Here is an 18,368-nt window from a genome sequence, read left to right on the forward strand (position 1 = left end):
ATTGCAAGACCCTCATGGCCTCTCAACATGGAGGATAAGATCAGGAGGATGTACCATACCACATTCATGTTGTCTGCCTGTATGTATACTGCACCCTTGTGGAGGAGGTCATGAAATGCCTGCAGTGCAAGGAGGACTGCTCTCAGCTTCAAGACACTGATGTGAAGGTTGGCCTCTGTTGTCAACCATGTACCTTGGACCATCTTCCCTTCACAATGCCTCCCCACCCAAGAATGGATGTGTCCATGGTCATTTGTGATTGGTGAATTCCTCTGGAAAGGATTACCCTCGGGCACAGACAGGGATGTTATCCACTAAGCAATGTGTTTTTGCAGACCTGTGTAATACAAATTTTTGAATGCAGAGGGTGAATAGATCCAGGCCTCTGTACTGCTATGGTCCATTGTAGTACCCTCAAGTAATATCTGCCTAATGGAATCATTAGAAATGGAGACACCATGAGACCTAAAAAATCATAGGATTAACCTCGCTGGTAGTGTTGGGTGATTTAGAACTTGAAGAGCTGTAAGACAAAGTGACAGAACTCTGGACTTGGGAAAGATGTCTATTTGAAGTTGGGGTCTAGGTGGTATCCTATGAATTCTGTACTCTCTGTTGGAGTTGGTTGACATTTTGAAAGATTTATGGATATTCCTAAATTCACAAGCAGCTAGAGTACTTAGTCTTGGTGCAAGAGAAGGATGCTCAGTAGACGTTGTGAGTCCAGTCATCAAGGGATGGGAAGCGATGACACCCCAGTAGGTGCAGGTGCACAGCAGGTTTACTTCACTTTGTCAAAATCTATTTGTCGAACACCATTTTGTCAAACCCTATTCGTTGAAGCCTTAATGTATTAAACGGTCATTTAAGCAAAATTTTTCCCAGGGGGGAAAAACGCTTGGCCATCATCGGGAATTTGTCCTTTTCCTCACTGAAAAGTGATCTCAGAATTGGTATATTTAGTTAGGGGGGTGTGGGGATGCAGTCTCCCACCTGGGTGGGTTTTAAATTTTCTGACGCTCTTGTGGTTGGCCAATATTTTTTTTACCCCCTGGAAAAATTTTGCTTAAATTAATGTTCGATGGATTAAGGCTTCAATGAATAGGTTGTTTGACAAAGTGAACTAGACCCAGTGCACAGCTACCACTGCCATGATCTCAGTGAACACCCTCCGGGCTGTGGTGAGACCTAATGGCAGCATTCTGAATTAGAAGTGATTAGCTCCTAGCCAGAAGTTGGGAAATCTCCAGGATTGCTTCACTATTTTGATGTGGTAGTAGGTATCCTGGAGATCTATAGAGCACATCCAATCATCTTTCCTCAAAAGATGTAAAATGGACTGAACTGTGACCATCCAGAATTCTGTCTTTCTTACAAGTTTAAGTGACTGAAATCCAAAATGGGTCTGAGGTCCCCAGTGTTTTTTGGTACTAAAAGAACCTGGAATAGACTCCAGATTCTAATTGGTCATGGGGACCAGTTGAATTATTCTTTCTTCTACCAGCTTTGAAATTTCTGTGGCTGCTTAGTCCCACTGATTGCATGGAACATCAAGGACTTTCTTCCTTTTCTGGGATGGGATGGAAAAGGGAGTTGAATAGCCTCTTGATATTATTCTTAGCACCCACAAATCTGATGTTATTGTGTACCAGACCTGAGGGTGCAGAGAAAGATGCTCCCCAACTGCCTCCAGAGTGCAGCATTTGGGCAACTGTTCAGTAGGGCTGAAAAGCTTTCTCCAAAAATGGAACACACAAACCTTGATTATGTGGTCTGTCTCTACCTCTTGGGCATTGTCCATTAAAATTGCCTCCCCCTCTGCTACATGAAATTCTGTCACCTTGGGTGACATGGAATATATTCTGTGATTTGTAGAACATCTTCTGTGATCTCTGGTTCATAGAGAAGGTTCCTTGTGGGATGGAGATGTGTACTTTCACTGCTGAGAGAGTCTTGCCATCATGTTGGCTCCTCGTGAATGTATCCTTGACTTCTGGTCCAGACAAGTTGAAACCATCATAAGGGACATTAATAAAGGATGACTTAAAGTCTTCAGCAAAGTCACAAAGTAGCATCAAGGCATGGTGATGTATAGTAATGTTGCTTGCTTCTCTGGCTGTACCATCACCTGCATTAGAGAGCAGACACAAGGCCACATTACAGGAGGATTGAAGGGTGGAAAGCTGGGTGTCCACTGTTTTCTGAAGATACAAAGGCACCACTCCTGAGAATAACTTGGTGATCTCTTTAGTCAAGTTTCTCTAGAATCTTGTTAAATGGGCTAGATAGTTCAGCAATCTAAGGGCAAAAGTCGCTCATGCCATAGATGCTCTGTTAGAAGGATGAACAGACAAGCATTCTTCTGATAGCTCTTTCTTGGTGGCTGCTGCTACCACCATAACCTCTACTGGTGGACCCTTACTCTAGTGCTTCCTGTCTTTTATTACAGACAATATCTAATCAGCTTTCTTAGGAATGGGCTCCACCACATCAGGGTCCTTCCACATCCATTGAGGTACAAGATTGATAAGTGGGTCAAAGGAAGATACCACCCTGGTTGATACTGGTCCAGAACCAGAGGTCTCCAAGAATATTTACTCATCCAGTGAAGGATCTTTGATGACTAACCCCCCCATTTCATTAATTCTTAAATATCACCAAGTGTGACATCTTCAGAGAGGGAGCATGGGGAACCCTCCCCTTCCTCTAAGTCAGTATCTTCTGCAAAAGACTCTGGGGAAGAGTCTAGGTGCTTCTGATGCATGTTTGTTTGCTAGGGGCACCTTTTAGGGAGCAACTAAGTAACCTACTGTAAAAATCCTAATCCTATCAGTAACTATCTAAACATTTGCTAACACTAACAAAGAAATAAAGTGAGAGAAAAACTCACATGGTAGGAGAGGAGAAGCAGCAAGAATAAGGAAAACATAACTGTCTGCTGAAGACAGCTCTGTGCATGTCTGTATTCGAGCAGCAAACGAGATCTGGGCTTCTGAGGAGAACCTTGGGAATTATGTGTAGAAGAGTAGTCAGATGCTTCAAAAGCAGTGCTGAGGTTGGATCTGACAACCCATACGTCTGAATGGATGAATATAGACAACACTGGATTGTGAAATAATGTCAACAAATTGGATTATGACACCAAAGGCATCTTGAAGTCTGCAAGCGAGAAACTTTACAAAGGCATTTGGTGCTATGTTTTAGTAAGACCTAAGTTACTTAGAGCATCAGAGGAAACAGAAGCAAGTCCCATGCATGCTTTTAAGAGCCATACAGAGAGAGAGATCATTTTCTCCAAAGTTGAGTTTGTACTGAGTCTAGTTCTTGTGTAGCATATAGACTAAGATCACTACTCAACACACATATATCCAGACTGTAATAACTGATCCACTTCTGAATCTAAAAATACTGAAATACCGAATTTCAGTATCTTGAGATCAGAATACTGAAACTGCAATTGTTTGAGATTGCACTTTGTCGAATCTGAGGTTGCCAAATGTGCAGTAGGTATTCTGCTGTTTTTTTTAGTGTTCTGTCACTTTAAGGTGTAGTGGTTTCTGGAAGCTGAGGATGGCAGTTGATGTGCAGTTATGTTTGGAGATCCAGGTAAGTTTGTAGTATGTCAGTATTTTGGATAGGAATGTGTTTTTTTTAAATGTTGTTGGAAGTTGTAGGAGTAGATTAGAGTAGGTAGGTGAGTATGTGTGCGTGTATAGGTTTTGAGAGTGGTGATTGTTTTACATGTGTAGTGTGTGTTTTTCGTGGGTGTTAAGTGTGTGTGTAATGGGAGTGTAGGGCATGTAGAAGTAGGTGTGTTGCTGTCTTTGTGTTAGTGCAAATTCAGAGTTAGTATATATAAGTAGCAGGGGTCGGGGCGCAGGGGGGCTTGCCCCCACTTAAATGTCAAATGGTATGTGGGTTTTTTGTTTTTGTGTTTTTATGTCAGGGAGGGTTGGGTATTTTTTTTTATTTTGTTGTTTTCAATATTTTGATCATCAGTGTTTTGGTTTTTCGTGTTTGTGGACTTTAGTTCTGGTCTCGAGATACTGAAATTTGGTATTTCATTATTTCAAGATTCAGAAGTGGACCCGTAATAATATCTGCCAGATGTAAAATAAAAACAAAAATAATTTCTTTTGCCTGGTAGCAAAGGAGCACCTAATATAGCTGATTCAATTTTCACATCAAATACATTTTTCAGTGTGTTTTGGTTCCCACTCTCCCTATAATCATCAATCTCTCATGGTCTCTTTCCTGTTATTCCTCTCCTTCTCAGTGTCCAGGAGTTTCTGAGGGAACAAGAGTGATATTTTTTTTTCTTGCCGTGGACCTCATTATTAAAAACCCAGCCCCCAGTGCCCCACATCCACATCAAATCACAAGACATCTTTTTACCCCCTAGCCTTACTTCAGTGTTGCTGGGGATGGTTGTGGTGGTTGTGGATTTTAAGAGTGTCCTGGAGGCTCATCCCTGTGCTTTTGTCCAGGGAGTATTTTTTGCTGTGTTATATGCCCTACCCACTTTCCTTCCCTTCCATGCTCATTGGTCCCATCTAAGGACACCTCCCTTCTTTAGACCTGACTTCCCCTTAGGGAGTATCACCAATGACCACACTTTCTCCAGGATGGGCTCACTTATCCCTTTCTGCTGATCTGCCAGTCACCCAAGCCACTAACTGAACCTGGGATGGCTGGGCTGTAGTTAAGGTTTTATCCCTCTATGCCACAGGGGCAACTTAAGTGTGATGAATACTAATTAAATTAGAGGCACAACAGACAATGGAACCATAGCCTGGCTTCAGAATTTAGGGAGCCTCCACAAGATCAGTTGAGACTGTAGGAACAAATGACCTCAGGTAGCCCCATCATCAGTGGAATCAAGGGCCCAGCTAGTATTTGTATAGTTCAGGGACCACAGTGAGATCACTGTAGTCATGGTATTGACAACACAGTTCAGGGAGAGAAGTGGCCCCACTACTTGAATGTTTATTGCATCAAATTATTGACTATAGACATTATGCTCAGAATTAGATTTTTATGTTCAATACAGCCTGAGCTATGTTTTCATCTTAATGCTGACATTATTATTAACTATAAAAATACTTTGCTATTTTATCTTGACTATTTTACTGATAAAATTGTATATGATGTCTTGCTGTGAAGAGGCCTTCTGTGATTGGGGAGTTTTCAGCAACTGAAAAGTTCTCCAGTACTTAGAACTGTCTATACAGTCACAGTGTTTGCATCAGATGAACCTAAACACCACACGATAGGATTAATTTCCATTTCAGGCCATTTGATTAAATTTGTTAGCACAATACAGCCATGGAGAAAAAAATAATTTATTCCACAAAGACATTTTGTCTGATTAGAATAATTTACTTAACTTTGTATATTACATTAAAATTCCCTGTGCCCCACCTCACCAGCATTCCAGGGAGACAAACAGAACTACACATTCTAACATAGCTTGTATAATCAATGTAGTTTAACTTACCCAGTTAGCATTTACATTTATTGCATTAAAAGTCCCTGCTGCCTCAGCAAAGCCATACATTCCAACAGATTTTAAACAGTCAATGCAATTTAACTTACACAATCCCTACCCCATGTTTAAATGTACAGAACATGTTTAAATAAGTACAACTTTTACATTATTTTAGAAATATATTCCAGTTAAATTCTACATTAAGACCAAATACCTGATAGATATGTTGTTTCAAATAAACGTAGCTTTTCTTATATGGAAGCCATGGTTTATTCAATATTATACAACGACCCCCCATTAATATTCCAAAACGTGCACGCTGATTGGTCAGTGTGCACGTTGTAAATCAGAGTTATAGTAATGGAAAAAGGTCCGGTCGCCCGGACTTTTTCCATTAGTATAACTCTATTTTTACAGCAATGGAGAACGCAATATCTCTGTTGCTTTTTACACACTGTCTCTCTATGTTAAAAGAGTTTAACATAGCGAGACGGCTTTAAAAAAGTAACGGAGACCTTCCTATCTCCGTTGCTTTTTTTAAAGGTGTCTCGCTATGTTAAACTCCTTTAACATAGCGAGACACTTTGTAAAAAGCAACAGAGATCTTGCTTTCTCCGTTGCTATTTTCAAAACTGTCTCGCTATGTTAAATGGGTTTAACATAGTGATACAGCTTTAAAAAAAGCAACGGAGATTCTCCGTTGCTTTTTTTTAAGCTCTATGTTAAACTCCTTTAACATAGTGGGACAGTTTGTAAAAAGCAACAAAGATCTTGCTTTCTCCATTGCTTTTGCCCACAGCTCTGATGTACTGCATAAGCATACGCATGCGCAATACATCAGAACTGCCGCAGAATACCAGGCAGCTGCAGAAGGGCAGCAAGGAGGCATTATACAATGCCATTATTTAAGAAAAGTAATTTTTTTTTTTCTTAAATAATGTCATTGTATAATAGCAATAACCCACTTCTGGGTGTGGGTAATGCTGGATTTACCCACGGTTGTCTTTGTTTGGCCACTCAGGCTTCGTCCTCATGACCAAACCACACCAACCGTGGGTAAATCCAGCATTACCCACACCCAGGCAAGGGTTATTGCTGTAATATCACATAATGGAAATCCAGAGTTGATGCTGCATTTCCAAAAGAAAAAAAAACTCACTACTGGAATTGGCATCCATTTCTTATATCATTGAAATGTTTCGGTATTTAAGTTCTTGGTGTTAATTTTGTCTCAACAATGTAAACTTTATGCCATTTATAAAATGCACCATAAATGCCCCCACCTAAGTTTGTCAAGTTAAAAATCTCGTAATAGTGTGTTTCCTTCCTTTGATAATACAGCTATAACCAACAAAAAATATAAATTCTACAATGGCCACATGTATAATGTCCCTCTTTCTCTTCATAGGTTCATCTCTTCATTAATGGTCTGATCATCATGTACTATATAGTCACTGTGAACTGATAACCAGAGATACTGTATCCCATTCTAAAGACAAACTTAGGACCCGATATTATGCAATTTCTCATCTCTTAATATGTAAATAAAGTGTTCCAGTTCTTTTATTTTTTTTACACTGCCTTCATCTTACGTGTGGAAAAATATATGTGAAAATCCATTCCAAAATGTTCCATTCTTTTCATTTCATCATTACTAATAGTAGGCTGTCTTTGTTCCTGATAATACTGAATGCCTAATAACTTTCTAACAGCTCATAGTAATGGGGCCTTACTATAACCTCTATTATACATCATCAATAACTAACATCTAATGTTTAAATTTATGTAATTTAGAGCTTACATATTTTACATGAATCATGTCTCCATAAGGTAGAGAATCTTTGAGAACATTTGGATAGTCTCTTGTGGTATAGAGAAAATTCCCTGATGATGTTAACTTCCTACTATTCTTTGCATTCATTCTTCCATTTTCATGAAATAATGTAAAATCTAAAAAAGGTACTACATCTTTTAAATAATTAAATGAAGAAAGTAAACCAAATATAATATTTAGTAAATTAGTTCTTTATTTCCTCCTTCTGAGCATCTGTGATGAAAAAAAAATGGTAGTCGAGCTATAGCTTCGAATCCATTTCTTTAATATGAATGGATATACTTTTTAAATTATGATTAAGCAAAGCCCTATTGCCATTGCTGTACAACAGAACAGCAAATGATCATCTCTAAATTAAAAAAATGTATTAAAGTGAACTATATTAACTCAATTACAAACATAATTTTGTACTTGTTTTCAATATTTGTAGGAGGATTTCATTGCAGGACCTAAGAGTTCTTGTTGATTTGTACTAGACAATTACAGTACTGAGAACAATATTGCTTTTTACATAGGAAATTGTGTGAAAAACAGAAGTTGTGGACTTTAAGACATCAGTAAAGTTTATTAAGAATATTACATGTGATTGTTTGAGGTTACTTGATCTATAAAATTAGCAAATTTATTTATCTACAAAAGGATGTGAAAACGATTTATTAATACATTACAAAGAATATACAATGTTTAGTTTTCTGTTTTCAGCATAACCTACGCGACACTGTCATATTTATATTTGCATTAACAACAGTGTTTAGCCTTGATACAGTTCTGTAAGTAAACTTACCATAACAGTAGCCTTATCTATATGGGTTATACCCTGTCATGGATGTAATAGCCATCCAGCTTCCAAGGCTTCAGGGCACCTTCTTTCCACACACCCAAACATAATTCAGCTTCAACTCAGCTCACTAAAAAGACTGATTTGGGTGCCAAGCCCTTCAGAAATGTTATGCCAACAGAGAGAGAGGCTGGGCCCTGAAAGGATAATGCTAAGAACAACAAAAAATGGTACTTGCGTATTATCGCAACCAGATTTTTCATGGCAATAGTGGCTGCTCTCCGATCCTGAAATATCTTCGTAAACGTTGTGAAAAAGTTGTTTGGTGTGTTTTCTTTACCACTATGTCTTCTTTTCTGGACTATTATCAATTAAATGTCAGAAAAAAGACTATCGCTGCTTAGGTATGCTTCTTTTATATCTTGGCTTACTGCCGCTGCATTGCAATAGAACATGAGCATGCTGTTTAGCACACTGAGAAGCTTAACAGTCACGTCACACAAGATAATTTTGAAAAGAATGATGGCAGTACAAAGGCTTCTGGCTTCCCTTGAAAGTCACTGACCATAACTCTGACAGTGTTATATACAAAAAGGGAAGTAGGTGTTCCGAAAATGTTTCCCTCAGTACACGGAGCTGTGTGTGTGTAAAACAATGACATCGGCACAGACAGTATACATTCACATTTATTTGTGTAGAACTAGGATGCTACAAGGGTTTGAGAACTACAATTTCATTAAAACACACAAGCAAGCTAAATGAAAAAAGCTGACATGGAAATCGTCCCAGTTATACCCTCAGATCTTCTGTCTTTCATCTGACAACAGCAGTTAAGGAAGAATACAGCCCAAATTATTACCGTTACTTGACAGCATTTGCTGCCACAAAAAAAAGGAACGTTCAGCGGGCGGACTTGCAAGAAGCAACACGCTGGCAGAAAAGTGCATACAGAAACAAGTACAGTAGTTTTTTTTTTTACATTTCTTGGATAATTCACACTCCTGAAACCAGCCTGCAGTATTAAAGAAAACACAGTAGATAACTTCTGCAAAATATTAACAAGCATATGTCACGATCGGGAAGCGAACATTAGTGCCGTGAAAAATCTGGTTGCGATAATACGTAAGTACCCAAAAAATAAATATTTACAAGCTGAAATAAAGAACACACTAAAATAATGGAGATGGAAGGAGGGAGCAGCTACTACAGCAGTGATCATATGATCACCTACTATTATGGTATGTTTACTTACACAACTATACTATGTTCATTATATTGTTCACTGCTGCAGTAGCCTCAGCTACATGGGTAGATTAACTTGTTACATTTGGAAGGTGAAAGGTACAGGACCCCCTGGAGAATGGTCCTAGCACAGCCTGCTCTAGACCTAGAGATGGATTCAGGCTCAAAATGCCTTGTAAACATACTGTATGTATAAAGGACCAAGTTGCTGCTTCAAGAATGCTTGCAGAATAAAACCCTTTCCAAAAAAGCCATAAATGAAGCCAGCGCCCCGGCAGAGTGGGCCTTGGCACTGCTTGAAATAATTTTGTTGTGCTGAGTATAACAAAGATAATAGCCAAAGACAACTGTGATGCCTGTGCCCTGGCCCAGCAATCAAGGAGCCTCAATCCTCACCACTAACACCAGCGAGGGCGTCTCATATATGAGGAAAGGATAACAAATACACACAGTAAAGTGCAATTTCCCTTAAGAGCACACAGAGATCACAGTCAGTCCAGGGCTGGTCGCTCCCTTGCTCTCCAGGTCCCCAATAAGATTCCCCACTGGCACAGCTATAGGGTCCAGATCTCAACCTAATGGGCAAGCTAAAACCTCTAGCACCCTCTCTGTCCAACCAGTGCTTCATGTCCCTGCTCAAGTAGCTCACACACACACACACACACACACACACACACACACACACACACACACACACACACACACACACACACTTTGAGAAGAGTTTATACAACCACACAGACACTCCTGGGGAAGACTGGCGGGTACCTATCAAACCATCGACAACTTAAAATAACGAAACTGACTCTACCAACAACTGAATTAACCGACAGCGCAAAAACGGACGTTTACAAGGTAAGGGGTGTAAATTCGCTACTCAAGCCTACCATGGTGTGCATGACACTGCCACCCTTCCTAAACCATGGTAGGCTTGAGTAGCGAATTTATACCCCTTACCTTGTAAACGCCCGTTTTTGCGCTGTCGGTTAATTCAGTTGTCGGTGGAGTCAGTTTCGTTATTTTAAGTTGTCGATGGTTTGATAGGTACCCAGACTGGCACAGGTTCTCCAACTGTGCCCCTTTATACCCAGACTATATGGTAGTACCACTTGCCACCACCCACTAATAATTATCAGCTACTCAAAGGCTCTTAAAACAATGTCCAATTATTACTGTGCAATATTATTATCCAATTGGTAGTATAGCCCAGGGCTAAAGTTATAAGAGTGGCTTTGTACAATTTTACCAAAGGCATACAAGTACTCTAAAGAGCTTAAATTATATCTACACAAACCAGTCACAGTTAAAAGGTTTTAAAATATTTAATAATAAATAGTTGAAACCACAAGACAATACTTTCTACTACACAGTGCTAGTCAAGAGTTCAGAGATCATACAGAAATAACAGTTCTGACATCACAGAAAAACACTTAGTTTAATCTTTCTAGTTTCTAGCTATTTCTAAAAGAAACTACAACTCTTAAGATAACTTACATATGAGCAAGACAGTGCTGTGAGTTGGATAGTCAAGACAAAAATGCTTAATGCCTTCTGATTCTCTCTGTTTAGATTGTTATTGCAGTCCTTGTTCCCATTACATAATTTCTTTTACACTTTCCTGGTGTTCCCAGGCTAACAGATACTACATAATTGTTATCTTGCACCTGCAGGAAACTACATCAATAAAAGACATTCCATATGTAAATTCTAGAAATTATTCCTTAAGTTAAAACAATAGTCAGGATGCTTCACTCCAGACTTATCGACTCCAAATTCTAACTTCAAAGAGACAGGCATGAAATAATTTCAACTTCAAAGGACAGACAAGAAATGTTTGACTTAGCTTCCTTTACAGCAGAGGGCAATGTTGCTACATTGTTTACAGTTCAACATTTCACAGCATTTTCTTTCAATTAAGAAAACAAGTCTGTAGTTCAACATTCATATTTACAAATAGTTGAATTATGTATAAAATCCTATCTGGCTAGGCTGGCAGCCTTCACATCCCCCTCCCCTGGATAACTCAAGCTAGTTTTTCAAGTGACCCTTGAGAAACGCCGCTTGAGAGGGTTAGGTCTATCTGAGTGTACTTCACCCTATTCCCTGTCTTGAGAGCCCATCTGCATTGGCATTGCTGATCCCACTGTGGTGCTGCACTGACATATATGCTTGCAACCCTAGGCTCCATCTTAGCAACTTAGAATTTTGCTGGCTGGCTCCATTTAACCTTGTTAGGGGGTTGTAATCTGTCGTAACAGTGAATTTCCTTCCATACAGATAAGACTGAAGTTTCTGCAATGCCTACACTATAGCTAGACATCCTTTTCTACAGCTGCATAGCATTCTTCCCTGGGTTGTAGCCTACAACTGATATAAACCACTGGGTGCTCTTCCCCTTCTGAAGAAATCTGGCTAAGTCAGTCTCCACCCCATGGTTTGAAGCATCCACCTGCACAACAAACTTGTTGCTATAATCTAGACTGGCTAACACAGGGGGTCTTCCCAAAGCTTCTGGAATGCCTGCTCACATGCTGGGGTTCACACTACCTTATCTGGCCTATTCTTCCTTCTCAGGTCTGTGAGGGGAGCAGCTATGGTACTATAACTGGGGACCTACTTTCTGTAGTACCCCGCTGTCCCTAAAAATGCACTCACCTGCTTTTTAGTAACAGGTGCAGGCCATGCCTGAACGGCTTCCACTTTGGCAGGTTCTGGCCTTATCTTACCACTCCCCACTCTGTGTCCTAGGTAGGAGACCTCCGCCATAACCACCTGACATTTGCTCGGCTTAATGGTCAACTCTGCCCTCTGTAGTCTGCCCAGCACCTCCCTGACATGCTGAAGGTGCTCTGGCCAAGAATGGCTGTAGATGGCAATATCATCTAGGTAAGCAAGGGCAACCCCCCCTGGTCCTGCTAGGATATGATCTACCAGCCTCTGGAAAGTCACTGGGGCATTCTTCATCCCAAAGGGCATCTTTGTGAACTCATACAAGCCAGAAGGAGTCACAAAGGCTGACTTCTATCTAGCACTGGAAGTCAAGGGCACCTGCCAGTAATGCTTGGTAAGATCAATGGTTGTAAGATACTTAGCCCCAGCCAGCTGCTCTAGGGCCTCATCTGTCCTAGGCATGGGGTAAGCATCTGACTCTGTGTGACTATTTAATTTCCCTTAGTCCACAAAGAACCTGGTTCTGCCATCCTTCTTTGGCACCAGCACCACTGGGGAGGCCCAGGGACTGCTGGACTCTTGAATCACCCCTAGTTCCAACAACTCCTGTACCTCCTCCCTCAGAGTCTGTTTGACTCTCTCAGGCACCCTATAAGGGGCCTGCCTAATAGGCCTTTGGGGTCCTGTATCCACCTGGTGCTGCACCAGGTGGGTGCACCCTGGTTTCCCAGTGAACATGTCCCCAGATTCCTGCAACACTGCTTGGATTTTTTGAACCTGGGTAGGAGATAGCTGCTGGGACATTGCTACCCCTTCTGCTGAAGTGTCAGCCCGAGCCTCACTGAGGAGATCAGTCCCCATATCTCCTCCTGCAATCCATTGCAAATCCTCAGCACAAGGGCCTCCCTATCATGGTAAGATTTCATCATGATAACATGGTACAATTTGTGGCCCTGCTATCTGCCTAGCAGTTTCACCATGTAGTTAACATCATTACCTTTCTTACCACTTTGTAGGGACCCTCCCAAGCAGTTTGCAGCTTGTTGTGTCTGACAGAAATGAGAAACATTACCTGCTGCCCCACAGCATACTCTCTAGCTCGAGCATTCCTGTCATACCACACCTTTTTCTGTTGTTGAGCTTCTGCCAGGTTCTCCTGGGCCAAGCCCATGAGTTCCCTGAGCCTTGTCCTGAGGTTTAGGATGCATGCCACAACAGACTCCTTGTGAGACTCGCACTCACCTTCCCACTCATCTCAAATTAAATCTAGAGGTCCCCTCACCCTATGTCCATACAGCAAGTCAAAGGGTGAAAAACCTGTGGATTCATGGGGAACCTCTCTGTAAGCAAACAGATTGGGTAAATATTTGTCCCACTCCCTCTTAAACTAATCTGCAAATGCCTGTAGCATGGACTTGATTGTAGAGTTTAACCTCTCAACAGGACCATTAGTCTGGGGATGGTAGGGGGTGGTCTTCATGTGCTTCATCCCAGAGGACTTCCACAGACAAGCCACAGGTCTGACATGAAATTGGCACCTCTGTCAGTCAGTATTTCTTTTGGGAAACCTACCCTGCTGAAAATCTCTAACAAAGCATTTGCCACCGTCTCTGCCTCAATGGAGTACAAAGCCACTGCCTCAGGGTATCGTGTAGCATAATCCACTACCACTAGGATATACTTTTTTCCTGTGGAACTTGGGGTACTCAGAGGACCCACAATATCCATAGCTACCTGCTGAAATGGCTCCTCAATCACAGGCAAAGGCATCAATGGAGCTCTCACCTTGTCTCCTGCCTTGCCTACCTTTTGGCACCGCTCACAGGTCCTGCAGTACCCTGTTACATCTCTGAAAATTCCAGGCCAATAGAAGTTCAGCATAATATGACTCTTTGTATGTTTTATGCCCATATAACCTGCAAAGGGAATACCATGGGCTATGGTTAGAAGCACCAGACGGTAGGCTCTAGGCACTACCAAATGCTGTACTCTCTCGCCTTCTAGCCCTCCCACAGGGGTCCACTCTCTGTGTAGTAACCCTATGTCCTAGTATACAGATACCCCCTTTCCTTGAGAATCAGGTGCCTCCCTAGCTATCTGCCTCAGGCCTTGCAATGTAGGGTCTGAGAGCTGAGCCTGTCTCAACTCTCTCCTTGTAACCCTTCCCAGCTCCCCTTCCACAGAAGTCTGTCATCCTCTAACAGTGGTGCCTCAGTGTCAGCCTGGGTACTGCTACTCACCTCTACCTTTGCAGTTACTCTGTCCAAGGGACCATCAGTACCCACAAGCAGCTGTGGCTCACCTTCAGTCTCACTGCTACAGCATAGCTCACTCCCTGAAGTAACCACCTCACCAGTCCTGGCTGCAAATAAACAGTCTGTCTGGGTCTCCCCCAGGCTACCAGACCCACATGCTTGTCTCCAAGCCTGACTGCATGTAACTGCACAAGCACAGGGTACTGCACTATCAAAATAATTCCCTATCAGGACATCTGCAGGTATATCCTCAAACACACCTACTTGCTGGCTTCCTTTTCCACCCTCCCAGTCAAGGTGAACCCTAGCCAAAGGTATTTGGAATGGGATCCATCCTAAAGCCCTGACTGGAATAGACTGTCCAGGCAAGTAGTGCTCCTCTGTAACCATTGCAGGCTTTACAATGGTTACATCAGATGCTGTGTCTGTCTTGGCAATGGCCTCTTTACCATTCACTACAATAGGATATAGCGTCTGGTGGTAGTTAGGTACCCTTGCTGTCCCAAGATAACCTACTATTGGCATTTTGTCTTTCCCACTTACTGGCTCCCTCACCTTTTGTTCCCCCACCTTGCCTCCATGAACACCTGTATGCCACATGGCCCCACTGGTTCCATTCAAAACATTTAACCCTAGCTCCTGGACATGTACCTGGACTAGTGGCTTCCTCTGCTACTGGCAGATTCTGTTGGGTCCCTTTAGACCCATGAGCAGTACTGGGGGCCCCTTCCTGTGCAGGGCTGCCCTGCTTGCCAGGTATAGGTCTCCCTTCCTTCCCCAACTCATCTGAACTAGCACATTGTCTATCAGCTAACCAGATTCTCATGTCCTCAGGCAAAGTGCTAGGGCTTGTTCCCTCACCAAAAGGTCTGCCAGCCCTTCAAAAGTGGTGACCTGGCATCCACTCACACACCTATGGAAATAAGTGTTCATTTCAGCAACATATTCACACACACTTTCATCTGCCTTGCATCTATGCTCACAAAACATTTTCCTATACATTTCTGGTGTTAGCTTAAACAGTTCTAAAAGACATTTCTTAACAGCAGTATAATCAAAACATGCAACATCAGACATTTTAGACAGTACAGTTACAGCTTTACCATGGGGTAAAGGGGTCGGGAACCGTACCCAGAGCCTTTGGTCAACTTCATACTGTTTACATACCCTCTCAAACATATGAATGAAACTATCAAAATTATTCCCCTCTTTAAACTGTGGAAGAAATCTACTGACCTTTTGTGCTTCTGGGATCCAGTTACGCCCTTCTTCATTACTGCTGCCTATGCTTTTCTTTTTCCTCAGCTTCCAGATGCAACAGTTTCTCATTCTCCTCAGCTTGCAAACGTCGCAGTCTCTCATTTGCTTCTATTTCCACATGCCTGGCCTCCAACTCAAGTCTCTTTAGATCCAGCTGGATTTTTAAGTCCATTGCAGAAACGTTGAGCTGTCTATTCTCCGAGGTTATTATATCTCCACTGACAGTCCTCCTGATTGATGTTCTCTGATGCAGCTGTAACCAAGGCTGCAATCAGATCTGCCTTAGTCAGGTTTCCATGCACCAGTCCCCTAGCCTGGCACATCTCTGCCAGCTAGCTCCTTGTCAGCTTTCCAAACTCCTCTGCTGACATGCTGCCTGCTCACCCTAACTAACTAAGCTAACAAAAGAAATAAAACAATTGTGATCTGAACTCCCGAGTATTCACTGCATGGCTATTTAAGAGTACAAAAACACCTTCAAAGCTCACTGTACATAAGCTACAGGATTCACTCTACCCACAAAACAGCAGGCCAATTAGTATTTGCCAACTAATTAATATGTGATGTGGAATCCCACCGCTGCCAAACACAAATGTGAGGATATCCCAACCACTGCCACCACAAATGTGAGGTGGATATCCCAACCACTGTCACCACAAATGTGATGCCTGTGTCCTGGCCCAGCAATCAAAGAGCCTCATTCCTCACCACTAACACCAGAGAGGGTGTCTCATATATGAGGAAAGGATAACAAATACACATAGTAAAGTGCAATTTCCCTTAAGAGCGCACAGAGATCACAGTCAGTCCGGGGCTGGTCGCTCTCTTGCTCTCTGGGTCCCCAATAAGACTCCCCACTGACACAGCTATAGGTTCCAGATCTCAGCCTATTGGGCAAGCTAAAACCTCTAGCACCCTCTCTGTCCAACCAGTGCTTCATGTCCCTGCCCAAGTAGCTGACACACACACACAATTTGAGAAGAGTTTATACAACCACACAGACACTCCTGCGGAAGGCTGGCACAGGTTCTCCAGCTGTGCCCCTTTTTACCCATACTATATGGTAGTACTACTTGCCACCACCCACTAATAATTATCAGCTACTCAAAGGCCCTTAAAAGGGTGTCCAATTATTATTGTGCAATATTATTATCCTATTGGTGGTATAGCCTAGGGTTAAAGCTATAGGAGTGGCTTTGTACAATTTTACCAAAGACATACAAGTACTCTAAAGAGCTTAAATTATCTCTACATAAACCAGTGACAGTTAAAAGGTTTTAAAATATTTAATAATAAATAGTTAAAACCACAATACAATACTTTCTACTACACAGGGCTAGTCAAGAGTTCAGAGATCACACAGAAATACTTAAAATAATTCAGTAGTACAGTTCTGACATCACAGAAAAACAGTTAGTCTAATCTTTCTAGTTTCTAGCTATTTCTAAAAGAAAACACAAGTCTAAGATAACTTACATATGAGCAAGACAGTGCTGTGAGTTGGATAGTCAAGACAAAACTTACATATGAGCAAGACAGTGCTGTGAGTTGGATAGTCAAGACAAAAATGCTTAATGCCTTCTGATTCTCTCTGTTTAAATTGCTATTGCAGTCCTTGTCCCCATTACATCATTTCTTTTACACTTTCCTGGTGTTCCCATGCTAACAGATACTACATAATTGTTATCTTGCACCTGCAGGAAACTATATCAATAAAAGACATTCCACATGTAAACTCTAGTAATTATTCCTTAAGTTAAAACAACAGGCAGGATGCTTCTCTCCAGACTCATCAACTCCAAATTCTAACTTCAAAGGGACAGGCATGAAATAATTTCAACTTCAAAGGACAGACAAGAAATGCTTGACTTAGCTTTCTTTACAGCAGAGGGCAATGTTGCTACATTGTTTAAAGTTCAACATTTCACAGCATATTCTTTCAATTAAGAAAACAGGTCTGTAGTTCAAAATTCATATTTACAAATGATAGAATTATGCATAAAAGCCTAAAGCATAAATGCTAGACTGGCAGCCTTCATAACAACCATTTGAAAATAGTCTATTTTACACAGGTTGTCCCTTCTTTTTACTTTTACAAGAAATGAACAACTGATCAGAAGTCCCAAAACATTTAGTTCTGGCAAGATACCACCGGTGTTGTCTGTAGATATCCTATGTATAGGGTATCCTTTATCCCTAATTTTTGGATTCAGGAAAGAAAGCAGGGAGATGAACAGTTTGCTTTAAAGTGGTAAACTTGAATACCACTATAGGCTTAAAAGAAGGATTAGGTCTCCAAGAAACCCTATCTCTGTGGAAAATGAGATAGGGCTGACTCACCATAAGAGCTTTTAACTCAGATACTCTTCTTGCAGACATCAGAGCAAACAGCAAAACAATTTTCCATGTTAAGAACCTCAAGACAGCCAAAATAGCTAGTTCACATGGAGCATGTGTTAGGTTCTCTAGCGCAAAATTACAATCCCAAGGAGGGCCACCAGTTTTCTTGGAGGCCTATTATGCAAAACTTCTTTCAAAAACATTTTGACTTGAGAATGCACTGAAAGAAGAGGATCCATGGCAGACATGCTAAAATGGCCAATAAATTAACCTTGATGTAGGAGTAAGAAAGGTCATGGGATAGTAACTCACACAAGTATTGTAAACCCAGAGAACAGCTAGCCCTGAATGGGTGTTGATTATGTTGTTGGCACCAACTAGAAAACCATTTTCATTTGCTAATATATGATTTTCAAGTACAAGGCTTTTTTGCCTCCATTAGTACCTGCTGTATGTTCTCAGTAAACAGGTGCCTGAAGGGAATTAAGATCCTGTCATCCA

General features: G+C 41.4%; 1 protein-coding gene across 1 annotated transcript in view; it reads right to left on the reverse strand.

Annotated features, from left to right (window-relative positions):
• Window positions 1-18,368, reverse strand: part of DNAH3 (dynein axonemal heavy chain 3) — a 2,217,123-nt gene that overhangs the window by 5,461 nt on the left and 2,193,294 nt on the right. The gene's annotated exons all lie outside the window — the stretch shown is intronic.

This window comes from Protopterus annectens, chromosome 12.part0 (genome assembly GCF_019279795.1).
Source record: "Protopterus annectens isolate FY-2018-M chromosome 12.part0, PAN1.0, whole genome shotgun sequence".
In the NCBI taxonomy this organism is placed as follows: Eukaryota; Metazoa; Chordata; order Ceratodontiformes; family Protopteridae; genus Protopterus; species Protopterus annectens.